This window comes from Pogona vitticeps, chromosome 8 (assembly GCF_051106095.1).
Source record: "Pogona vitticeps strain Pit_001003342236 chromosome 8, PviZW2.1, whole genome shotgun sequence".
Lineage (NCBI taxonomy): Eukaryota > Metazoa > Chordata > Lepidosauria > Squamata > Agamidae > Pogona > Pogona vitticeps.
Window position 1 is genome coordinate 11,582,845 of NC_135790.1, and position 26,503 is coordinate 11,609,347.

Genomic DNA, 26,503 nt, shown 5'->3' on the forward strand with positions numbered 1-26,503 from the left:
AAGGAAAAGAAAACTGGTTTGTGCAGAGACTTTTTGCACAAACTATGGGGAGCTTGGTGTTTTCTTTTAAAGCTTCTGGCCTCCCTATTGCATGGAGGGGAAGCAATCTGAGAGTCCTCCCTGACCATGAGTATAACTTGTACCCACGACATCCCTGACTCAAAGAGCATGATACCATTTAAAAGCTAGCTGGTCCAGCCTGGCCTGGGAGCACAGTCTGAAGAAGAAAAACACTGTTTATCCAGAGAATGAGCTCTGTATAGAATAATTGCAGCTTCTAAGCAGCAGAAGCCCCAGTTATTGCAGGGAAGCAGGACTTTTAGGAAGACGCTAGCTGTTGGAGCTGTCAGGGGCCTCCAGGTAAAATGTAGGGAATCTTTCAACTCGGTAGGCTCTGCTGATCTGTCAGGTTGCGAGTGATCGATGGGCCAGGCAAACAGTAAAGGGCTTGTCAGCCAACACAGAGCTTCAGGAACAACACGGCATAAAGCTTATGCCGGCAATGGTCCAGCCATGAGGAGCAGGACGAAATTCAGCTCTTTCCTTTCCCTGAGCTTTAATCACCACCTTGCACCTCCTGTTGGCTCAGCCAGCTTCAGCAGAAACACTATAATAAAGCTGCTGCGGCGGCTTGCTTTGCTGGGCCTTAATACATATTCCCAGGACAGGAGCTTTCTCTCCCCATTAAGTGGCTACTTTTGCCAAATGGCGGATTTGTCTGAGCTCCAAGGGTGCAGGCAATGGGCACCCCCTGGGAGAAAAACAATGCCTGCCAAAGACTGAAAGAAAAACACCAGTGCGGTATATGGGGAAAGCGGAGGGCCTGGGGGAAAAGAAAGCAGCCAGGAAAACCGGGCAAATGTCAAATCCAATGATCCACGCCTTCCTCTTTTTCTTTTTAAGGATCAGAACCGGCTCTGATTGTTTTCTTGCGGTTTCAAGAAAGAGTTCAGAATTCTAATATGGGAATGCTCATTAATCACCCACAGCAACATGGAGGGAAAGAGAGAGGGAACATTTATTTACTTATTTGAATATGCACAGGGTAGAAAGAATTCTTTGCACTCTTACACTTCTAGTCTGGACTGGCTGCTTTAACCCCGTGAAATGGCTCCTTTTTCAGCCCTGCTGAGAGATTTGAGCTCTGAGGCGAGACCCAGATACTAAACGTTTTCTTTTTCATAGTGGTTTTGTTTTGTTTTGTTGCTATTGTTTTGCAATTTGAGCAAAATATACTTTGTATACTTCCTAGGGCTGAGTAGGCCTGCACCACAATGAAACACCTATAAGGATGTTAAACGCACTGACTCGCTTTTGGAAAGGGCAGGGTTTTATTGGTTACAGCAGTAGCTTTTCTGGCCTAGCTTTGGGAAAGGATCCAGTGCATCGAAAGACCCAGACGCCTTTCAATGACACCACCAGCCATCAGCGATTTGCTGAGGATCACACCAGGGATGACAGTCCCCTGGGGGCCACCCAGGCCCATGCTATTCCATGGCTCCATGCCTCCTGGGGACAGCCCTGGGTCTTTAAACCCTGAGCTAGGCCAGGCCATGGTCCATCCCTAGCTTCCCTTAAGGAGATCCCTTAATATCCAGAGGTGACAGGTCCTTCACTGCTACCTCTGGCACCACCTGAATCCACTCCAGTGCCCCAGCCACCCACAAAGTTCTGCTGGAATGAATCAAAAGGAAAAAGGACACTCTGTTACAATCATAATGTACTTCTTACACCATCACCCCCAAAACACCTCTTTAATAAAAAATCTATAAGCATTTTAAAAAAACAAGCAGGGAGGGAGGGAAGACTGGCGAACCACAGTGGCTGGAGAGTTTCTGAGCTCCTGCTTTGATGTGGTGAGGATGGACCAGAGCAGAAACTGCACCACCCCAGTCTGCCTGCCCTGGACAACATTTTGACTCCTCAGCTGGCCAATGGGAAGATGTCCCCCATGCCAGCAGCCAGCACAGAGCCATGTGGCCGCTGCCCTCCCCCTACGTCCTCCTGTGTGACCACTTCTCCAGCCCCCAATGCGGCTCCGATGCCGGATGTGGCTGTGTCTCTGTATGTTCAGACAAGGGCTTTGTCTGGAATGGAATGAGAAAGCCAGCAGTTTGGGGAACGTGACACAATCTTCCCCTCACAATCCGTGCACTATCCACTTGTGAGGGGGTGCAGGCACAAGAATTGGACAGCCAGGATGAGGGCAGGTTTCTTCAGGCTCATGCCAGCGGGAAGGAGCTCATGCAGCTGAAGGAAAGACATCTGGCTCAGGAACAGCTGGAGGAGGCTGGGGTCAAGGAAGAGGATGTTTGGGAGGATACCAGGGAAACCAGGAAAGAGAAAGCTGACTCCTCTCACCCCGATGGGTTGCTTGTGACAGAGGCCAGACACTGGAGGCTCCAGCCACATGCTTGCAAGTGGCAGTGGGTGCCTGGACACCACCACCGCCACCACCACCGCCCCGGGAGAGGCAAGTAACCACAAGTGTGCCAGGTGAGGGGACAAGAAGAGGTCAGTCACAGAGTTTGGCTTCTTTCACTTGTCTCTACAAATCCTCCCTCAAAGGGGCACACCCTGGAATGAAGCCTCTCTCTCTCTCCCTCCCTCCTGCTTTCCAGAACCTGGACTCTGGGGAACTCCAGTGAAACTCACTGAGGTCCCAAGTTGGCAACGGACTAGAGAGTATAACTCAGTCCTATGAGGCTGTTGGGGGAAAGGCAGGGGTGAGTGAGGCTGTACCGCTAATAAAAGCTGTCCTAACCCAAGACGCTGAGCTGGAACCCCCGGAGTTATTGGCGGGGGACCCTGACCCTGCCGGTGCCAAAGGAGGGGGGCAAACGTCTGTGCCTCTCATCAGTTTTCCTTCAACGTAATCCAGATAAAAAGTTTCCACACCACAAGGCATCCCTTTCCTTCCTCCTCCATCTTCCCACCTCTCTCCCCTTTCTTTCTCATACCATTCACTATTCACTGCCCTGTCTTGACCCCTTGTCTGTTTCCCTTCCTTGATGTTGCCCAATTTGGTAGTGAAAGTTTGTGAAGAAGAGGTGTTGCTTTTTTCTTAACATTGAAAAAAAAGTCTATTAGTGGTTTTGCATCCTCAGATGCTGCCTTTAGTAGGTTTGGCTGGGAGGGACCTTTCTCTGCCAGGGTGACTTTCAATCTATCCGGCACGAATCATTCCCTGCTTCTGAATTCAAAGAGATCCCTTTGTCTCCTTTCCCTCTCTTAAGTCAAAGTCTGTTGCTGAAAGCAGCCATGTTTGTGATTTTGCTGCTCGATCTATTCAATTGTAAGTGATGAAAGCTTTTATTCTTTTTCCTACTAATGCGTCAGAGTGAGTTTTATCAACTGTAAAAGCCAGTTGATAAAAGAAAGATGTGGGCTAGTCTGAGAAACATGAAGCTCTCCTGCCCTGTGACTCTCTGCAGTTCAGCTAGAGGAATTTCATCCAAAAAATCAGAACTCTGCAAAAAGGTTTGCAGAATTTGAAGGAGAGCTTAGAACCATTAGCTCAAAGGGGGGGGGGGAGAGAAGAGAGAAAACAGTGTGCTACATTAATCCTGCCAGGTGTGAAGCAGAAGGTTAGAGGCAGCTCTGCTGGGGAGACCCCCCCCCCCCACACTCCACACACCATTTAGACAGGCAGCCAGAGGCAGCTTTGCTTCATGATGAGGGGAACACTCCCATCACTGGCCAAAAGATTTGTAATTGTGTGGGCCCCCAAAGCATAGTCAAAAGATGGAAAGCAGAAAGGGATAACTGATCTGGAAGCACTGAAAATTAAAATAAAACTTTGTTCCCAAAGGAGAGAAAATAATCCTGCAATGGAAGAAAAGCAAGGAGGGATTGATTCAAGATTGCAGCAGCATCAAGTGGATATATCAAACTAATCTGAATCGATGGGTAACTGAATCCACTCTTAAACAAAAGCAAATAGGATTTGTGGGTAGGCTGTCAGATACTGTGACCTAAAGTAACAATATGGTATTAGAGGAATAGGTGGTACTGCTCATTATAAAATGCTGAATGTCCAATCTATAACCATTGTTTTGCTTTTTGAAAGATCCCTGGAAATCCAGCTTGGGAGAAAATGTTTGCACTTTCCCATCTAAAGAACAAGAATTTGAACAATGAGGGCAGGATTTACAGGAAAAGCTTAGGGCCGATCAACACCCCTGGCTCCCTAGCATTTTGATCAAAATGGCAACCAAACACAAAAGAAGGGGAGACCCCTTGTCAACACCGATACTCTTATTTTTTTTTCAGAAAGACAGAGGACAGCTTTTATTAAAACAAATTAAAATTACTGCTCTAATTAACAGTAATAAATTATTTTGATACAACAGTAAAGATAATAAAATGGATGAATAGTGACTATCCCAGAGAGAGAGTTCTATACTTGGCCACAACTACAGAAAAGGCTCTATCCCTGATTACCAGCTGCCTGGTGACTTAAAGGTGGGACAACCTAGGAAAAGACCTGTCACAGGTTCTTGAATTTCTGGTAAAATGCCTTTTCTTACACAGCAGAAGTAGAGAGATCTACATAGGAGAATAGCTACAAGTTCCCAGATGGTCCACCCCTTTCTCATTAACTGGCAATAACTCACTCTGAGACACTTATATGAGAAAGAAGAAAAACATCTCATTATTTACAGTTGTGAACAGAGCAACAGCAAATTAACAAACTCACTGCTTCCAACAAACGAAAGAGAAGGAAAAGAACTCTTAGCAGAGAGGTGAGGTTCTCTTTGAGTTCAGAGGTGAGAAGGAATGATTGGTTAGTGCTAGACAAATGTTAGCCAACCCAGATTTGCCCTCATCATGATCCAGTCCTCAAAGGAATAGAGACAAAACCAGCTTCTACTGCAAGAGGTAAACCAGGGGGCATTATCAGGATTAGGTAGTAGGGCTGATCAAAAGAGTAGGGGGGGAAATACTCTACAATATTGCAGCCCATGCTGTTTAAATCCTTTTGCTAATTAGTAGAATTTGGAAGAATGCCTTTCTTGGACTATACCTCCCAAAGTCTCTGAGCCAAAATGGCAGGATGCTCTGGGAACTTTAGTCAGACAAGGGACTTTTCCAAAATCCTTTAATAAATATCTGAAGTTCACACCAGGACAGTTAACTTTGTTTTACTGTTTCTTCACTTATTTTCTGTAGATGTTTATTTTTCTTAACCTTTTTTGTGTGAACGTTCCCATTTATATATATGTAAAAAAAGAAACATGATTATTCCCCAAGTCGTGCCAAACTTATTACAACCTTGCTTTCTTTTTTCAATTTTATTACTGTAATTAAATTTTAAAAATTTTCAATTTTGTTCAAATGATTGTTACTAGTTTCTATTGTTTCTCTGTTTTAAGCAGGAGTTGTATCTTTATTCCCTTGATGACACAGGGTTTTGAATTACAAATAAAATTTTAATCTTAGGCCTGAGCTTACTTACATACCCAAGAGCCTAGAGGGTTTTGCCTTCTGTTCGTCTGAGCGTCATAGCTCTCCATAGCTATATGTGACTGTGAGTGTGTGAAAGTCTGTTTGGAGAGCATACCTATTTCCCTAGAAATGATGAACAAGCCTTTTTTAAAAAAAAAAAAAATTCCCAAAGGAGCAAAAAGACTGAGTAGAATTTGCTCACAGAATAAAAGTATTCTGTTAACAGTAAATCTGTTTTTTTTTAAGCCCATGGGGGGAAAAACCAGGGGAGGGTGTGGTACAGATGTATAAAATCGGACGTAGTGCCGTAAAAGTAAAAAAGGAAAAGTTCTTTTCCTTTATCATAACGGGGACACCTGGGTTATCCGGTGAAGCTGCCTGGAGGATTGATAACTGGAAGCATTTCTTTCACAGCACATAAGTAAAGGTAAAGGTAAAGGTTCCCTTTGACATTTTTAGTCCAGTCGTGTCTGACTCTAGGGGGCGGTGCTCATCCCGTTTTTCAAGCCGTAGAGCCAGCGCTTGTCCGAAGACAGTTTCCATTGTCACGTGGCCAGTGTGACTAGGGAGCGCCGTTTTACTGAGGTGGTTCCTATTTATCTACTCGCATTTACATGCTTTCGAACTGCTAGTTTGGCAAGGAGCTGGGACAAGGCGACGGGAGCTCACTCTGTTGCATGGATTCGAACTTACAACTGCTGGTCTTCTGACCCTGCAGCACAGAGGCTTCTGCGGTTTAACCCACAGCGCCACCACGTCACAGAACACAAACAATCTGGCAAATCGGCGTTAGTCTCAGCAAGAGGGAACCCACTGAATTGTGATTCAATGGGTCTACTCTAGTTCACATTGGCAATTTAATTTAGGGACAAATGAAGATAACAGACCTGTTGTGCTCACATGGGACTTCCTACAGGGACTTTTTGGCCACTTGGAGAGCACAATTCTGTACCAGGTAAGGTGTTCAGTGTGATTCTGCAAGCTTCTTTCTGTGTCTGTCCTTTCACTCATGTTAATTATACATTGCCTTTCTTCAAGTGAACCAAGGTTCACTGAGGTCACCTCTCCACATTTTATTCCTGTTGCAACCCTGTGATTTTCACTGATTTGTGACACCCCCAGATCCCAGCCCAGTATTCTAACCACTGAGCCACATTGGCTCTCCAAATTCCAATGTTCTCATCACAAAGACTTGACATTCAATGCTGCTGGCCATCAGGTATCCAGTACTGTGGACAGGCAGAAATAATCTGACATTGCATGACAATGGTATTCTGGTTTGGCTTGATTAATACTGGCTTTGAAGAAACCTGCTTATGCAGTAGGTTCATGATCCTGTCAGTTTGGACTGCTAAATTACCAGGGCATTCCAGCCTATTAAGATTAAAAATGGCAGATCTGGGTCATTACAAAATCACAGGCATGATTCAGTGGAACTACGGGATGTGTCCCAATTTTTACCTCATCTAAATTTCTCCCATGATTTTGCAGTCCTGAATTACTTTGCCTTATTCCAAATCCCTATATCAGGAATTCTGCAGTGTGGAATTCCCCACTGGACTATTTGTTTGTTTCTAATTTTTGTGTACACTGAAATACTTTTACATTTTCCTGCAGCTTTCAATCCCTTCAGTTCATTCATAACTCCCTGCCACCAATAAATTATCAACGTGCAAAGGCAGCTGAATAAAACAGTGAATTAAAGCCATAAAAACAATCTTGACATACTTGTATGAATGACTGATTGCCAGAAGATATTTGTGTGCAGTGCTGTACCAATGCTATTGCAGAAATATGCATGTATAATATTGTGTGTGTGTTGTTTTGAAATTTTGTAGGAGTGACTATCTCAACAAAAACCCTGCACAAAAATAAGGGCAAATAATAACTTTGAAGCAATCATAGAGACAGACAGACAGACAGACAGACAGACAGACAGAGAGAGAGAGAGAGAGAGAGATGGGGATATTTGTATTCATTTGCAAATATGAATATCCTTGTCCCAGCTACAGATAATGCAGGTTTGGCCTTCAGAACTGGCCCAGCCACTAACACGTTGCCACTCCACCAGTGACCTGCTCTTCCCACCAATCACAGAAGTAGCTCTGCTATCTTCTGGCTTGGCTGGCCACTCCAGGCAGGGGGCAGGATGACAAGTCTCCCTGCATGGCTGCTGAGTGCCGAGCTGGGCAGGGAGACAATGAAGCTACTTCCATAATTGGCGGGAAGAGTGGGTCATTGGTGGTGTGCTGGCATGTGAGTGGACAGGCCAGTTCTGAGGGTCAGAGCCACATTAGCTTCAGCTTGGACAAGGATATTCATAACTTAGATCGATACCTACCTACCCTTACACTCCTTTGATTTCATTGGATCTGCTCTAACCAAAAGTCTAGATCCAACACGGTGCTTGATTTCGGCACAGCAGTGTAACTATGTATCTCTGTTAAAATCTTTGTAGCAAATATGACATGTATGAGACAATCTATACTCCAACATTGTTGCATTTGCCATGACTGATGACCATATCATTCAATTTAATTATGAAGTAAGAGGAAACTAATCAGAACAGCTTGTTTGGAACTAAATTTTACCTCCAGATGCAATTGAAGCAGATGCCATTGTATTTTAAAATCTCATTTTTTATCCTCAATCACGGTGCTGGCAGGAGGAGTTTGCCGAGAAATAAATAATTAAATAGGTATGTGTGGTTTTTAATATACTTCAAATGATGCAAACAAAGTCCTCGAGGGGGCCATTCATAATTCTGTTCTTTTAAAAAAGACAAATGCCTATTAAATCTGACCATTCTCATTTTTTATTTTAATAAACCTGAATTTCTAAACAGTTGGTGCCACACATGTTTCTTTTGCTGATTAGCTTTTTCTATGAGTGTTCAGGGAAAAGAAGGTCCCGGCTCCTTCCTGCAGTTGCATTTCATCTCTCGTTTAAATTGACAGGCATGAATCTGAGTAAAATTGCTTGTGCTGTGTACCCTACTGATAAATTTTGCTTCAGATGATAAAGATACATTGTTTCAGTTCTGTTGGCTTAATTATTGCTTGATGTAGGGGTCCTTCTGGGCATTCAGAATCAAGCATTAGTTTAGATTACCTTGGAGAGTTACCAGATTTCCAAATAAATATTCTAAAGGCACAGTGAGTGAAAAAAACAAAGCCGTAATTGGCCCCAATTCTCTTATTAAACACTTATAGAAACCCTATTCAGAGGGATGGAGATTTACTTTCTCTGGACTGCAGCTCAGACTGGCAATATTGGCTGGGATATCCTTGGCCCAGTAGTCCCGTAAAGTAAGTTTTCCCAGGTCTCGCATCATTCACAGGGGTGGATCTTAATGAGGCCAAATTGGTATAGTCTCAAAAAAAGAAAAAAAGAGAACAATGCAACCTTTAGAGGACTTGGGGATGGGGAGGTTGGAACTGAAGTAGCCAAAGGAAGCAAAATGAGGAAACCTGTCCTGTCACTGCAAGATGAAGAACACTGACACTGTTTTAAAACTAGCAGATGAAAATCTGTGCTAGTACTTCTGCAGAGCCCAGGTAGATAAAAGTCTTCTAACCAACTGGTCTGCAAAAGGTCACATTAAAATATAATACTTAACTGGCAGGGGAGATTTCTTTAAGGTACCACAACATTTTTGTCTTCTCTATTTTCACTTTTGATTGTTGTTGTTTTTGTCTGATATGCTAGCACAAGCTAACATGGCTACCTCTTTTAAAACTAAACCCCCTTTAAATCTTTTTTTAAAAAACCACCACCTGTTTAACCTCTTTCTAAGAACATAGTTGGCATAATGTCAAAGTGGCAAACATGGTGGGCAGGGGCATTTTCCTTGTGCCCACTGGAACCTTTCCCAGCTCAAGTTGCTTTTGATGCAAAGGCATAATCTAGAACCTGAGGGTTATTTTATTTATTTATTTATTTATTTATTTATTTATTTATTTATTTATTTATTTATTTATTTATTTATTTATTTATTTATTTATTTATTTATTTATTTTATATCCCGCCTATCTGGTTGGTTAAGACCACTCTTATGTACTGTATCTAACACATGCACAGGCCTTTTCAGATCTTAATCCCAGGGCAAGATCAGCCATGATCTGTGGGGGTGAGATGGCCACAGCCAACCGCTCAGTCATATGAATTTGCCTAATGATCTTTTAAAACTGTCCAAGATGCTGGTCATCGCTATATTCTAAAGATGAATTAAATGAAATAGAATGGAACAGAATAGAATACAAATGAACAAACACAATAAAACTGGAAACCAAGCCATATGAGGAAAGACTGAACGATCTGAGTGTGTTTAGTCTTGAGAAAAGAAGACTAAGGGGAGATATAATCGTTCGTTTAGTCGTTTAGTTGTGTCTGACTCTTCGTGACCCCATGGACCAGAGCACGCCAGGCCCTCCTATCTTCCACTGCCTCCCGGAGTTGGGTCAGATTCATGTTGGTTGCTTCGGTGACACTGTCCAACCATCTCATCCTCGGTCGTCCCCTTCTCCTCTTGCCTTCACATTTTCCCAACATTAAGGTCTTTTCCAGGGAGTCCTCTCTTCTCATGAGATGGCCAAAGTATTGGAGCCTCAGCTTCAGGATCTGTCCTTCCAGTGAGCACTCAGGGTTGATTTCCTTTAGAATTGATAGGTTTGTTCTCCTTGCAGTCCAGGGGACTCTCAAGAGCCTCCTCCAGCACCACAATTCAAAGGCATCAATTCTTCGGCGGTCAGCTTTCTTTATGGTCCAGCTCTCACTTCCATACATCACTACAGGAAAAATCATAGCTTTGACTATTCGGACTTTTGTTGGCAAGGTGATATCTCTGCTTTTTAAGATGCTGTCAAGGTTTGTCATCGGTTTCCTCCCAAGAAGCAGGCGTCTTTTAATTTCGTGGCTGCTGTCTCCATCTGCAGTGATTATGGAGCCCAAGAAGGTAAAATCTGTTACTGCCTCCATATCTTCCCCTTCTATTTGCCAGGACGTGATGGGGCCAGTGGCCATGATCTTAGTTTTTTTTTTTATGTTGATTTTAAGACCGTTTTTTGCACTCTCCTCTTTCACCCTCATTACAAGGTTCTTTAGTTCCTCCTCACTTTCTGCCATCAGAGTGGTATCATCTGCATATCGGAGGTTGTTGATATTTCTTCTGGCAATCTTAATTCTTAATTCCGAGATATAATAGTACTTTTCAAATACTTGAAAGGTAGTCATACAGAGGGGCAGGATCTGTTCTCTACCATCCCAGAGTGCAGGACACGTAATAATGGATACAAGCTACAGGAAGTCAGATTTAGGCTGAATATCAGGAAAGTGCAGATTACCTCACACCATCGTGTTCCCCATAAGTACATATGGCTGTGAAAGTTGGACGATGAAGAAGATGGACCCAAGGAAAATTGAATTTTTTGAGCTATGGTGTTGGAGGAGGTTCTTGTGCATTCCATGGACTGGAAAGACAACAAATAAAGAAGTTCTGAAGCACATAAAACCAGACATGTCACTGGAAGGCAAAATAACAAAACTTAAACTTACTTATCTCCACCATGTCATTCGATCAACATCATTGGAGAAAGACATTATGCTTGGTTGGATGTAATCAAAACAGGCACTGTCCAAAATATAAAGCAACTGAAGGAAGCTGTACAAAATCACAGAGAAAGCTGGCTCATGAAATTGCCAAGGGTTGGACAGGACTGAATTGATAATTCGATTTGATTAAGAAAATAAATTCTTTACTGTTAGAGCAGTATGACAATGGAACTAATCACCTCAGGAAGTGGAGGCATTCAAGAAGAAAATTGGACAACCACCTGTCAGATCTCCTTTGATTAGGATTCCTGGGTTGAATTCTAAGCAAAGGAGATGTGAGCAGGGTGTTGGACTTGATGGCCTTATAGGTCCCTTCCTACATAATTATTCTATAATTCTTGGATTCTGAAGTAATCATCAATCTGACTGTTTTATTTTCAGTTTCTGTCATTTTCTGCCTGTGAAATCATAGATCTATAGATGCTGCTGCAAAAGCTTTCGAGTTTGTGAGCAAGGGCAGAATGAAGTCATCCCTCTGCAAATTTAGCTGGTTCATTTCCCCGCCCCCCCTCTTTTTAATCCAATTTCAACTTCTTGGAGGCCACACAACATTTCAAAACAGTGTATGCAGAAAATCCCAAGGTCAAACTTCATTGTCTCTACTTAAGGTTGGGAAAGATTCATGTCTGAAACTCTGAGGAGCTGCTGTCAGAGCCAGTATAATAGTGATAAAGGCTGGTTCATCAGCCTTCCATCCTCAGTATACACACAGACTTCCATGCAAGATATTGAGTGTGGGTGCACTGTGTTTTAGACTAGAATCACTGATATCTTTTGGAGGTGTGATTTTCCATTTCGTCACCAATGACTTTTGAAGACTGGAGGATTCCAGGAGCCATGGATAGCCTTTGAATATTAAACTGGAAGGTCAATGGTAAAAGTCAGTTTCCTCCCAACCACTAGAATGCAGGTACAAGTAAACAAGACACCTTTTCATGCATATTTTAATTCAGCGGTTCCCAGCTGTTCTTGGACTGCAACTTCCAGGAACCTTGGCCAGCACAGCTGGTGGCGAAGGTTTCTTGGAACTACAGTGCAAGAACAATCATGGTACCCAAGATTAGAAACCACTGTTTTACTTCATAAATTCGTATAGGAGATTTGTGTGTGTTATGTAGCTACATGCAACGGTGCCTGTGGCTTTCTTTATACATTCCACTACATGACTGGTTAAATATCTGAGGTGCTAACAGATTCCAGACTGTGCATTTCAATAATTTATGAAAACAACTGTAGGGATGTTAATCCCTCCTCTTTTTTCCCCCTTTTCTTTTTTTAACGTTTTTTTGGCATCTGCCTTCTCTCATTGAGCATATCTTGCGAATTAAAGGCCTATGATAAATCAGCTCCTTAGTTACAGTAGGCTTTTCCAGGAGAAACCAAAGTAGATGTTACTCATGTAAATATGCAAAAGGGAAAAAAAACTTTGCTGGGAACAAACTCAAAAAGGGCTAATTAATGTAATTACTGTCATTATAATTTTAATTTAACCACAGAGACTTGCACACCAGCAACATCAGAGCTGTCACATTTGCAAACTGCATAATTAGATGTAGTAAGTTCTGTCTCTGTTGCATTCAGTATATCAAACAGGCTGTTACCTTAAATTGTCACATTTCCCCCCCCCCTCAAAAAAGAAAAAAAACCTGGAAATGTCATTAAAGGTCTCTGTTAATCAGACAAAATCAAGAAAATTGCAAACCAGGAATTAAATAGATGTTCCTTAAAAGATATAGCAACTCTAAGATGTTTTTAAAAGAATACTGAAAAGGGAGGCAACGTATGAAAATGAAAGCACAATGAATGTCATGATTTATGAGTCTTTCTACAGAAGCATTTTAGGCCCTTCAAGAACAAGCATCCCATATGATAATAAGTTCCTACATTCTTTTTACACTTCCAAAAAAAAAAAAAAAAGAACACGCATCCTACGCACACCGGCAGTAGGTACAGATTAACTTCATACGCATGGGCTAACTTTCACACAAGCCCTGAGCCTCATCTACACAGTTGACAAATATAATGCCAAATAATGTAATGGACTATTGTTTTTCTCTATGGTTTCCCGAAGGGCAGCAGTGTTAGGGTGCAACTGCACAGCAGGAAAAATATACATTGATCCACTGTGAAGCCTCACCTTGGATACTGGGTTTCCTCGGGTTAATTCACTTCAGCCAATCACACAGGAATCAGCAGAGAGAGCAGAGGAAATCAGCCTTGTTTGCAGCTTGGTAACCATATGAATCCTCTCTTTCATCACACCTGGTATCTGAGTATGTTTTCACTTCCCCTTCCATTTCTTTCTTTCTTTCTTTCTTTCTTTCTTTCTTTCTTTCTTTCTTTCTTTCTTTCTTTCTTTCTTTCTTTCTTTCTTTCTTTCTTTCTTTCTTTCTTTCTTTCTTCCTTCCTTCCTTCCTTCCTTCCTTCCTTCCTTCCTTCCTTCCTTCCTTCCTTCCTTCCTTTCTTCAGTTTTTCCCTTTCTATTATTTTCCTCTATTTCTTTGCACTGTTCATTTTATTCTGATTTCAAACCGCCACTGAGGCGCTACCATCGTCCTTCATGCTGTGAGGGAGCAGGCCAGGTAGGTGAGGCTCATCAGCCTTAGAAGGCTGGAGAGGGAAAACTCAGATTTCAAACCTCCACTGCCTTGTGGCTATATCCACAGATGGAAAAGGCTTCAGGAGTCAACCTGGAGGCAAAAATTCAAAGGACAATAAAGAAATGGAAAGAGAAGGTGAAAGAAAGTCCCAGCACCAGGTGTGGTAAGGAGAGGACTCGTACAGTGGCCAATTCTTCTCTCCCCCTGCCTCTCTCACTGCTGCTGTAGCTGGCTGGAATTGCTTTAAGTACAATAGCACAAACTCTCTACATTAGCTCAAGCAATCACACTGCCTGAAGAAATGCAAATGCATTTGATTCTATAAATGTAGAAGCCCCAATGGCAGAGGGTAAAATTATAGATGGGGGTACAGCAATCCTAGCTGATTTTCATTGACCTTCATGCCATGTAGTCAATGGAAAATAATCTGAATCAGACTGTCCCAACCCTGGATCATTTCCTGCATTATTTGTCAATGTTGTCGCACCCTTAGTCTGTTGCAGCAAAAAATGACAAACTGTCTTGTAGCCTTTTGAATTTTAACAAGTTTTATCTGGCATATTATTTCATGGGCTGCAGTTCACTTATTCATATGCACCCACAACATGTTATCTAAGTAGGCAGATATTTCTGCTCATGTCTGGAGGTAAAAACATTGCAGATTCTCTTAATAGTGGCCATTTCACAGTCATCGGGAGGTGACAAGGACATCTTAAAATAGACAAGCACATACACAGAATGCAGTGAAAAAGCTTTGTTCAATGCAAGTGCAAGAGATAGTGGCACATGCTTCCAAGAGCACAAGAAAACAGCTCCCTTCATTCTGGAAACCAGCATGCTAAAAAATGACATGGGGAAAGATTAAAGAAAGGAGAGGAAAAGAACAGTTGATTGACCTTGGAGAAGTTGATAGTATTTTTAATGTCATCTCTTGGACAACAACAACAATAATACTCCATCTGAACAGATGACTAACACATCAGGGGGAAATAGTACAATGATACAACATTATACATGCTGTGCTTGCTTTCACTTTCCACTGGTGCCCCCTCTATGCAATGACTTAAATGTGAGATAGAGCATATCCTAGATGACAATACTTCCCTTTCATGGGCCTTGGGCTTCAGACCTGTATTTGCTTACAGAGAACTATTACTCCAAAACAAACTCATGGGTCACATTAAAAGATACAGCAAAGATGCAAACACAGTTCCTACAGCCCACTAGGAACTCAGAGGTTGGCACAAGCCACATTATAGGACTGAAAAATGTCACTCTCATCTTTAGGGCTCCATAAACTTGTTCCTCTTCCATAAAGCAATGCCCTTCTACATTCTACACAAGACAAAGATTTTAAAGAGATAGCTCTGTTAGTCCATTTCAGTAAAGCAAAAAAGAAAAGAATGTTGCAACACCTTTAAGCTTAACAGAATGCAAGGCACATAATAATAGGCTCAAAATTCAGGAAGCCAGATTCCGGCTGAATATCAGGAAAAATGTATTTGCGAAGGCTTTCACGGCCAGGATCTAACGGTTGTTGTGGGTTTTTTGGGCTCTTTGGCCACATTCTGAAGGTTGTTCTTCAGAAGTGCTGTCCTCTGAAGATGCCGGCCACAGAGACTGGCGAAACGTTAGGAAGAACAACCTTCAGAACACGGCCAAAGAACCCGAAAAACCCACAACAACCAACAACTATCAGGAAAAACTTTCTAACTGTTAGCACAGTACAAAAATGGAACCAATTACAAGAGAAAATGCTGTCAGATCTCCTTTCATTTGGATTCTTGCATTGAGCAAAGGGTTGGAATTGATGGCCTTTTAGCCCCCTTCCAACTCCATTATTCTATGTTTGCATGATGTGAAGAGAGGACATAAAAGTTTTCTTGGTACACAAGTCAGGCAACGCAAGTGATGCTTCTAGCTCTGGGTGGTCTCCATTTGGATAAACTATAAAGACTGGGAAGAAAAGACCCCAAAACAAAAACGAGAAACTTGACACATTGAATTAGTTCAAAAGAAAACTCACTTCCTCCTTTGCGCCTCCCTATATTAACAGCTGAGCTTCCTTTTTAAAGAGACCATCACAAGTTGTGAGTTAGCTCTGTTGTCTAAAGTTTACTCTGACTTCTTCACTACAGCTGTAATGTGCTGGTTTCCAGCCCAAACAGCATTCATGGTTCTTTATTGGAGTGTGCATGTATGTATGTGCAAGCCTCAATGTATCTGATTATATATTCATAATACTGTACATGTGGCTAATATCCCATATAGCTCAGATAATGTATATCTGGCCATTTCTCTACCACTCTATGCAGCCTTCATCATAAAAAGGAAATGGAAAACTTCTACTCATTTCACTTGGACTGTGAAGGAGCTTATTTAAAATACATGGAAGGCATGTTTGTTTCATTGGGACTCTGCATGGTGTTTATCTCTGAGTTGGTACAGGAGACTAGGCACCTAATTCTTTGAGCAGCATGCACAAGTGTTTCTGAGTTAAGCCACCAACACTTTCCTTTGTTAATAAATAGACATGAAATCAGCATTTTAAGATAAAAGGGGTATACTTTTATGTACTAGCTGAATTATACTATGCATTGGAAATTGAACTTGATAGATTATTGTAGCATCCCTATTCAATACAACCTTGGGGTTATTCATTCAATAATTTTAATAACATTTACTACAGAAAGGTACTAGAGCAGATTCTGGCCCATCAGTTCCAGAGATTCCTGGATGATCCATTTCCATCTGGCTTCAGGCCTGGTTATGGGAGAGCGGTGGCTTTGGTCACCTTGGTAGATGACCTATGACAGGAACTGGGTAGGGGATCTGTGTCCCTGTTGGCTTTCCTGGACCTCTCAGCAGCTCTCAATAGTATCGGCCACAGTATCCTCATGACCCATCTCTCTGGAATGGAATTTGGGGGCACTGTATTAGGGTGGCTCCAGTCCTTCCTGGAGGAGAGAACTCAGACATTGGTGCTGGGGGCTCCTGTTCAAAGTCCTGTCCTGTGGGACATGTGGAGGGACCTGTGGAGTCCCTCAGGGCTCTGTTTTGTCTCCTATGTTATTTAACATCTACATGAAACCACTGGGAGAGATTATTTCGAGTTTTGGGATTCGGCGTCACCGGTATGCTGATGGCACCCAACTCTACCTATTCTTGCCACCTAAATCTGAGGAAGCTGCTTCGGCTCTAGATCAGTGTTTGGTATTAGTAACGGACGGGATGAAGGTGAATAAACTGAAACTTAATCCAGATAAGAGGTGCTTCTAGTCTGTCGAAAGAAAGATCAAGGAATAGGGATGCAGCCAGTAGTGGATGGGATTACATGCCCATTGAAAAAACAGGTGCACAACTTAGGGGTGCTCCTGGGGGTTCACCCCTGAACCTAGATGCCCAGGTCTTGGTGGTGGCCAGGAGTGCCTTTGCAGAATTAAAATTATGGAAACAGTTATGTCTGTTATGTCTGTTTCTCGGGAGATTTCATCTGGCCACTGTGATACATGCACTGGTTACTTCCCGGCTAGATTACTGTAGCATTCTGTATGTGGGGCTGCCATTGGAAAGTGCCAGGAAACTCCACAGGGCCAAGATTACTGACCGAGGCTGGTTACAGGGATCATATAACCTCCCTCTTACAGCACCTCCACTGGCTGCCCATCAGTTTCTGGCCACAATTCAAAGTGCTGATTTTAACCTATAAAACCTGAAATGGCCTGGCTCCAAGCTATCTTAAAGACTGTATCTCCCATTACAAGCCAGCTCAGGTGTTAACATCATCAGGCGAGGCCTTTCTCCCACCACCTTCAGAGATGCATCTGATGGGAACACAGGAGAGAGCTTTCTCTGTTGCTGCCCCCAGACTGTGGAACTCCCTCCCACAGGATGCCAGACTTTGCTATCCTTCTGCAAGCAGGCAAAGACCTTTCACCTCAGGCAAGCCTTCCCTCAGTAACTAGCTACCTCTTGTTTTAGTTTTAGATAGATTGTTATGCATTACTGCTTTGACTGGATTTTTAGTATTACTTGTGTTTTCCATTTTTATGTTTTTCATTTCTCAAGTGACATTTTTAATTTTTTTGTATACTTATTCATCTTTGCTTAATATTGCCTATTAATGATGTAAGATGCCGTCGCATTCATAGTTCATAGTTTTAAAAATAATCTTTTAATTATGTTAACCACCCTTATATACCCATTGTTTTCAACTTTAAATATTGTGCTTCATTGTCGTAAGCAATCTTGGGTCCTTTTAAAGGAGAAAGGCGGGGTAAAAATATTTTAAATAAATACAATAAATAAATTAGCAAAGACAGTTTTTCTTCCAATGTAATGTTTTGTTGATACTCATAAATGTAGTATTATTCTAGTTTGTTTAACAGATAGCAACTGGTTTGGAAAAATAGTAATGCTTAAAACATTTATTATATTTTGGCATGGCCCTGTAGACTTAGTGCTGAGACAGCTCTACTTTTAATCTGTTATTTGTAAGTTAATGTGTGTAGTTTAGCATCTGGAAAAGTGAAGTTAGGGCAGAACTTCATGTTACGATCATCTGTCTTTCCCCTCTGCCTCTCCCTTTGGATCCTCTTGTTGGCGTCCTAGCTGACTCCTCCTTCTCTAGTTCTCTCAACTGGAGGTAGGAAAATAATTCTATCAAAACTAATTCCAATGGTGCTTTGTAACACCTCCCCCAAGTTACATTCATTTCCCTATTCAAGATAATGGCTTTCTTCCCCAGATATCTGGAGACACAAATACTTGCACATAGATCAGGTCAGAGTGTTGCCAAAAGGGCTGAGAGTAAACTGAGTCTTAAACTGTGTTCTTAATTTTGATACAGACTTGGGGGCAAACAGTGCACAGCACTAGAACCGCTGGATAAGCTCAGTGGTTTAGGCCTCTGACTATGGAGTCTGAGGTTGGGAGTTCAATTCCCCACTGGGCCTCCTTGACAGAGGTTGGACTCCATAGAGTCCCTTCCAGCTCCTCAGTTCTAAGATTATAGGTAAAGGTAAAGGTTTCCCTTGACATTTTTAGTCCAGTCGTGTCCAACTCTAAGGGGCCGTTTTCATCCCGTTTTCAAGCCGTAGAGCCAGCGCTTGTCCGAAGACAGTTTCCGTTGTCACGTGGCCAGCGTGACTAGGGAACGCTGTTTACCTTCCCACCGAGGTGGTTCCTATTTATCTACTTGCATTTGCATGCTTTCAAACTGCTAGGTTGGCGAGGAGCTGGGACAAAGCGATGAGAGCTCACTCCGTTGCATGGATTCGATCTTACAACTGCTGGTCTTCTGACCCTGCAGCATAGGCTTCTGCGCCACAGCGCCAACACGTCTAAGATGATGATGATGATGATGATGATGATGATGATGATGATGATTATGGATATGGATATGGATATGGATATGGATATGGATATGGATATGGATCACATTATATTCTGTTCAGGCTCTTCTGAATGATTTTTCAGGATATGGCTGCATATTGAGCTATGTGCCAAATCAAACCAATGAACAAGAATCAACATGATTTTTTGAAGCTGGTCTTTTTTTTTAAGACTCTGGATTAGAGCAATGAGATGAATGGGGCAATTTTTACATAACTTGCAGCTTTAAAGTGTTGCAGCTCTTTCACATCACTTAGTCTCAAAGCACTCTAATGGGTAGAGTGCTTTGAAGTAATACAGAAAACCTACAGATTTCCATTTCTTCTCAAATAGGGAGTCATTATTATTACATTTTAATCTTATGCTTCTTCCAAGGAGTTTCGGTGCCTTACAAGGCTGCTTTCTGCAACTTGATCTCCACCACAACCCTGTGAAGTAAACCATAAAAAAAAGGTAAGGGTAAAGGTTCCCCTTGACAATTTGTCCAGTCGTGTCTGACTCTAGGGCAGTGGTGTCGAACTGTGGCCCTCCAGATGTTCTTGGCCTTCAACTCCCAGAAATCCTGGCCAGCAGAGGTGGTGGTGAAGGCTTCTGGGACTTGAAGTCCAAGAACATCTGGAGGGCCACAGTTCGACACCACTGCTCTAGGGGGTGGTGCTCATCCCCGTTTCCAACCCATAGAGCTAGTGTTTGTCCACAGACAATCCTCCATGATCACATGGCCAGCATGACTAGACACAGAACGCCGTTTACCTTCCCACCGAGGTGGTACCTATTTATCTACTCACATTTTTTCATTTTGCATGCTTTCGAACCACTAGTATGGTGAAAGCAAATGTCCAGCCCAAGGATAGCACAGAATTTAAGAGTTCAGTGGATGTTTTTTTCTTTGTTAAGGGAACATAAGGAATGGCCTTAGATTGCCAGTTGGTTCATCTAGGCCAGTCAACTTGATTGTCAGTGGATCTTCCAGAGTTCAAGTGAGATTATTTCCTAAGCTTATCTGGAGGTATCTGGTAGCCCCCCCCTTTTCTCAGTCCTGACCAGCCTTGATCCTGCCTCTGAAATTAAAGGAGATTGGGTGTGTTCAAGGTAGTGTGGCGGATGGCCATGCTTGGTGCTGTCTCTGATAGTACACAGCACTGCCTCTTTGCTACCACAGTGATCTTCCAGGTCACTGTGAGGTGAAAACAATTAATGGTAGGGATGATGGTAGAAGACGACTTGTTTCCAATCTAGCAAACAAACAAATAAACCTCACTGCATATCTATAGCATTCTGCTCATGGCTGTAAATTGCCAGCAGGTGAAGCTACCCTAAACTGGGATGATTGAGCTGAAATGTTTAGTAACAGAAGCATCTAATTTGCTCTCTGTTTTGTACATGGCATTAGGAAAGAGCAAGGCACTGCTCATCTGCTTAGCACCATGATTGGGTCTTTTCATAGAGTTCAGCTGCAGACATGGCTGAACAAGCTACATGCAACCGAAGCATCAAGTAATTTACAAATTATAATGTCTAGCGGGTCTGCACGCTTTTGCCCCACTGGTTCATGGCCAGCATGTGCATCGCTTCATGATGTATTATCACAATGCTTGAATGTTGCGTATATATTAATTCTTGTGAGCCACTTCAGAAGGATATGGGGGATGAAAGGGCAAGAATCTAAAAAAACAATTAATTTTTTTTGAAAGGGTGTAATATTAGTGAAAGTTGTATTAATAGTTTTATAATTAAAGGACCTGCCTTATATAACAATCCATCATTACACCCCGTATTCTAATTATTAGTGGCCATATGGATTTTCCACAAAATGTGAGCCACTTTGGAGGGCCTTGGGGCTCTTTGGTGGCATAAAACGTAATTAAAAATCCTCACATTGATGCAGTGATTCCGGTGTTCACAGGTATACATGGGAATGAATATAAAAATGAATCAGGATATTCAACAAATATCCCTGATTCATCAGATACTCATTGCTTCATATTTTTGGGGTTCAGAGACCTCGACGAATATGAAACAACGAATATAATCCTTTTATATTCATCCCTTCATTCCCTATGTGCTTATGCTCCCGCGGATCAGCTGTTCCTCGGGGGCATAAGCAGAAAGGGGTTTTCCCTTAGGACATTAGGCTAAAGCCTGCCAGGAAGGAATCCCACCCCTGGGGCTGGGGAATGGCTTGGTTCCCATTTCCTCCTTTTCCTATGCCTGTGCAGCATAGGAAGAGGAGGGAAGGGATCAAAGCAGGATCAAAGTGATCCCCCACCCCCACTCCTTTCCAGAGGCAGTGGGGCTGCAGGATGGTTTAGGTCGGGCTTTCCTCCTCTTGCTATGCCCCCATGGGGAGATTGAAAGAGGAGGAAAGGGATTAAAAGTGATTCCCCAGCCCCACTGCCTTTGCAAGTTTGATGACCCATGAACCAAGACAAAGCACCATTTTGATACTTCATCCCCATCTCTAGTCACAAGGTTATAGCAGCAGCAATTACATATTCTTTCTGCCTCCACACAGATTGTCCACACACTCTCTGATTGCCTGTCATACTCAACAATAGCTTGTGGAGACACTGTGGTGGGGCTGATTTTTCAATTAAGAGCTGTTTGCTTTACAAAAATCTGCTACTGGTGGACATAGATATAAAACATGTATATTGATTAATATATGTGAGGACCACTGCCTGTATTTTTGGTCTGTACTTGGGAGACCATTCATATTGAGTGTCGACACTTCAAAATTCACCACTACACCCTGATGGTGAGTGTAAACTTTTAAAAGATCTAGTTGCCCTTGGAATCACATGCAGTTCATCACAGACCAGGATTTCAGCTGGGGAGCATTTCTTTAAAGCTCATCAGGCCAGTCAGGTGTGTGTAGGACATTACAAAAATAAATGAATACTACTATAGCTTTAAAAACAATGAAACAATGGTTCCCCAAATGCAGTTTTGGGGACTAACAGTGGAGACAAAATCTTGAAATGATTGAAACTAGAGATGGGGACAAAAAAAAAACCCTGGTGATTCGTTTTGATGCGTTATTCATCAAGGTTAATGGATCAACCAATACAATTATACAAATATTCTTTGACGAATTGACAGATCAATCTGTCGATTCACCTGCACTTTAGATGGCTATAACACTGGCCCCCAATGACCTAGAGACACCATATTTGCAGGGAAGCTTCCTCCAATGCTTTTCTATAATGGCTGAACGTTTGGTGATCATGGACCCCTGAGTTATATAGTCACAAAGAGGACTCCCCAGGAAAGCTCCCCCCAGGTACTTAGAGAATCCAGAATCACAACAGAGATTCCTATGTCTTTCCCCAACACACCTAATAACTTTGGTGAAGATTGGATAGCGGAACTGAGTTATTCACCCAAAAATTGGGTCCCCCCCTGGAGAGTTTACCACATGGCACAGAAGCCCATGGCATTGAGGGAGTTATATTTGGCACTAGCAGAAGGAGAGGTCCCTTTGGCAGAGGCACGCATGAGGCATTCAGTTTTTCTTCAGCACAACATTACATTTGCCAGTGAAGTAGAGTTTGCCCTCAGGAGGACTGGAGGCAAGGAGGTATTTGACAACACAGCAGGCTTTTTGGCTCCATCGGGCACTGAGGAGGTTGGCAGCAGGAAAGCAGGCTTTTTTGGCTGCATCACTCTGTCTCCTGAAAAAAAGACAAAAAGCTGTTCCCACAGATATAAATACTCAACTATCCAATATACACCAACAGAGCATGGACAGAGTTCCTACTCCTCTCCTCTGAAGATGCCGGCCACAGAGACTGGCAAAACGTTAGGAAGAACAACCTTCAGAACATGGCCAAAGAACCTGAAAAACCCACAACAACCATCAGATCCCGGCCATGAAAGCCTTCGCGAATACACGGATTGAGACCGTTGCTCTGTATGTAGCAATGCTGTGAGTACGTACATGAATCTTCTCTACTTAAATCCATTCCTTGTTTGTCACATGCTGCTCCATGGTTCCCCTGCAAGCCACTTTGTTGGAAACACGGTTGTATGATTTTAAAAAGCAAAGAGAAAAGTAATTGCTTTAAATTCACTGTGTAGGAGATCATCTAGAAAGGTCAACCACAGTGAATACATGTGCGCTATTTCATGTCAATGTCCTATTTCCCATCCCCTCTGAGAGTAGCAGAGCCATATCACTATGCCCATTAGTATGTACTTAATGCTTCTGCAACACTCCTGATCATTTGTTTATTCAACTTTCCTTACATATAATGAATTGCCTTGATAGTGTATAGATCAATACCAAGAACATTAATTCAAAGTGTCTTCACATTGTTACTCTACGTGATGGTGTACCCACTGGTTAGAGAAAGTAAAGACATGATTAAACTCTTCTATAACCTCAATGTGAACACACTGAAATCCAGACAAGTCTGCTCAAACACTGCTTCTTAAGAGTGTGAAAACATGATCAAATACTGCAGGATTTTCTCTGCTTATAAAATGGGCAAATCAAAAGTATTTTAAGGCAGAGGTTGATTTGAATTTTTTTGCTCCCAAAGTGGCTTTTTTCCTCCGCTGCTGGGGGCCTTCTACCTTTTCAAGCCAAACTGAGTTTTTCCTCATGCAGTTGTTGTGATACGTTCTTGTAAAGACAAGGAGATGCCTGTAGATGGTGTTTTGGTGGTATAGGCAGTTGGGGCATGAGGTTCCCACCTCTGCCAATCTTTTTTATGGTTTGCAGTGAAGCTGCTTTCTCATTTAATGGTTCAGACTATTATCTTTTTCAAAAGCATTTGTACAGAAAAATAACTATGTATAACAAAAAATTAGGCAATTCCTGCATGTATTATTTGAAAGTAAGGGAAAAGAATAACAGATGGAAAGAGAAATGTGGTGATCTCTCTTATGGAATCATTCTGCCATATGAAGTATGATATATTTTGCAAAACTACTGTTCAGATTTTTGATGTTCTGTACTACCATGTTTCCCTGAAAATAAGACTGGGTCTTATATTAATCTTTGCTCCAAAAATGCACTAGGGCTTATTTTCAGGGGGTGTTTTATTTTTTTCATGTACAACAATCTACATTTATTCAAATACAGTCATGTCATCTTCTTTTGGTTGCTGCGCAATGGTGGAGGGCGGGGTTTCACTTAACTGGGGCTTATTTTTAGGGTAGGGCTTATATTACGAGTGCCCTGAAACATCATACTAGGTCTTATTTTCAGGTTAGGTCTTATTTTCTGGAAAACAGGGTATTAGACTGTTAAGTACCTTTCCATGTTATTTTTCTATAGCAGCTTTTTAATAGAAAACTAGTTGTCTGAAGCCTTAAATGAGAAACAGCCTCACTGCCAACCATAAAAAAATCAGCAGAAGACAGCGAGAGCCCGGATGGCCCAAATTTGACCACCCCTGGACCTCAAGCCACCTTCCCCTTGGTGACCGTCAGTCCGGGTGTGGCCCCAGCACATCTTCTCCCACACACACTCTAATCTCATGATCCGCAATGCTGGGAGGTTAGATGAGCCATAAGTTATCTGTGATTGCAAGGGGACTCACCAAAACCTGTTCCATCCACACTACCCGCCACAGCATGCCCGGCTAACTCCAAAAGCAGCCCCCCCCAGATGTTTTTAAGGAATATTTCCAGGCTCCTATTTGAGAGGTACACTCCATCACTCCTAGAGAACTCAGGCCTATCTATACAGATCTCTTGGTGATCGATCACCAATCTCACATTGTCACATAGTGCCCGACACACTTATCTGTTAACACTCCTCCTCACTGTGTTAACACACTGTGCCTGGCAGGCCGCTCTCCACTCAAGCTGAGTGATAACCTTGGACCACACGATCTGCATTGGTGGGTATGCTGCCCTCAGCCATCTGAGGTCCCAGTTATGTCCAGCATCAAGGCCGTACCATTATACTTGGCCAAATCATTCCCTCCAAGATGTATTAGCAACACATCTGGATGCCGCGAGCCAAATGCAGCCGCCCTGCAAAACTGACCCCATAGCATTCCTCTATGGCCTTTCCATTCGATCTGGGCTCTGGCTCCGAGGCCCGTCCCAACCTCTTAATGGCCTCAGGATCATAACCTAGGGCAGCTTCAGTTGAAGCTGCACCAATCCTAAAGGAATATGTGCCAAACTTTAAACCTTGTATTCCCACCTTCTGGCAAGGCCAGATCTGTCAATTTCCAGAACTGGTATTTCATTAGGGGGGAGCCATTCTTGTGAACAAAAAACAAGCCCTGCTCCTCTCCCCTAACTCCCAAGTAGCTTTCTACTGCCTTTACTGGGCATAAATTCCCTATTCTGCATGGGGCTAATGTAATGTCGGCTCCCCTGCCCTGCTGACCAGCCTTGGATCTACAGATATGAATCCAAACATTATTACCATCTAACCTGACATCATGCCTCTGTAATGCAACCCTAGACTCATCACCTTTTCCTGTTTCCGCCACTTCACTTACTTTCAGGGCACCAAAAAAAAAATGTCAGTAACAATGCTGTCCTAAATAATGTTGCCTCATACTCATCCCTACAAAGAAACTGCCATTGTTGGCAATTTTTTTCCAACAATGCTGGGTAAATGGGTGCCCTTATATCTTGAACCCAGCCCCTTTCTTTATGCCATCCCTCAATCATCTTCTGAATACGGAAGTCAGAGGTGTGGTCCTGATATCCCTGAACTATGGTGTGAAAAGCTAACATGGACATCCTACCCTGGATGGAACCAGGAGACAGCCCTTTCCTGTGCAGATAAATTATGAACTGCTGCAGGTGTTCGACTGGAGTGGGCCATATGAGCTCCAAACCTATTAGGTTTCTAAACTCCTGAAATTCTATGCTCACTGCCACATACCACTTCCGTGTCCTCGGGGCCAAAGCCAAACTTATTGCTCTTTCTGCATCATCCTGCCAATGTGCCAAACCTCTGGGGACATGTCTCTGGATATTCGTTGGCTCCTGGGTCTAATTCCCTGAACTGATCAATATGTTGGCAGGATAGGGCATCTGGTAAGCTGTTGTCAAGACCAGGGATATGCTTCGCTTGAACTAGGCATGTTCAATCTTAAAGGGCACAATGTACTAGGGTCATCACACATTCAGAATGTGAAATGAGGTTGTTTATGATGTAAACTACTGCCAAGTTGTCACACAAAAAGCTCACAACTGAGTTAGCCCATTTGTGCGCCCACAACCACAATGCACCTATTATAGGGAAAAATTCCAGGAACATTAGGTCCCAGGTGATCCCTTGCTCATGCGACTCTTCTGGCCATACTTCTGCACACCACCCACCCATAAAATAAATTCCAAAGCTCAATGAGCCTGCTGCATCAGTTTAGACCTGGAAATCAGCCCTGAGGTTCATCTTGGATGTCCAAAAGGAGACTCTGTTAAACCCTTCTAAAAACTGGGTCAACACCTGCAAATCCTGCTTCATGCCTACT

General features: G+C 42.7%; 1 long non-coding RNA gene across 1 annotated transcript in view; it reads right to left on the reverse strand.

The window, feature by feature from the left end:
• LOC144584186 (uncharacterized) overlaps positions 1–19,518 on the reverse strand; it is a 76,390-nt gene extending 56,872 nt beyond the window's left edge. The window contains exon 1 of the long non-coding RNA XR_013538283.1: positions 13,196–19,518. This is a non-coding gene — a long non-coding RNA (uncharacterized LOC144584186). The remainder of the gene's footprint in view (positions 1–13,195) is intronic.
• Positions 19,519–26,503: the final 6,985 nt, after the last annotated feature.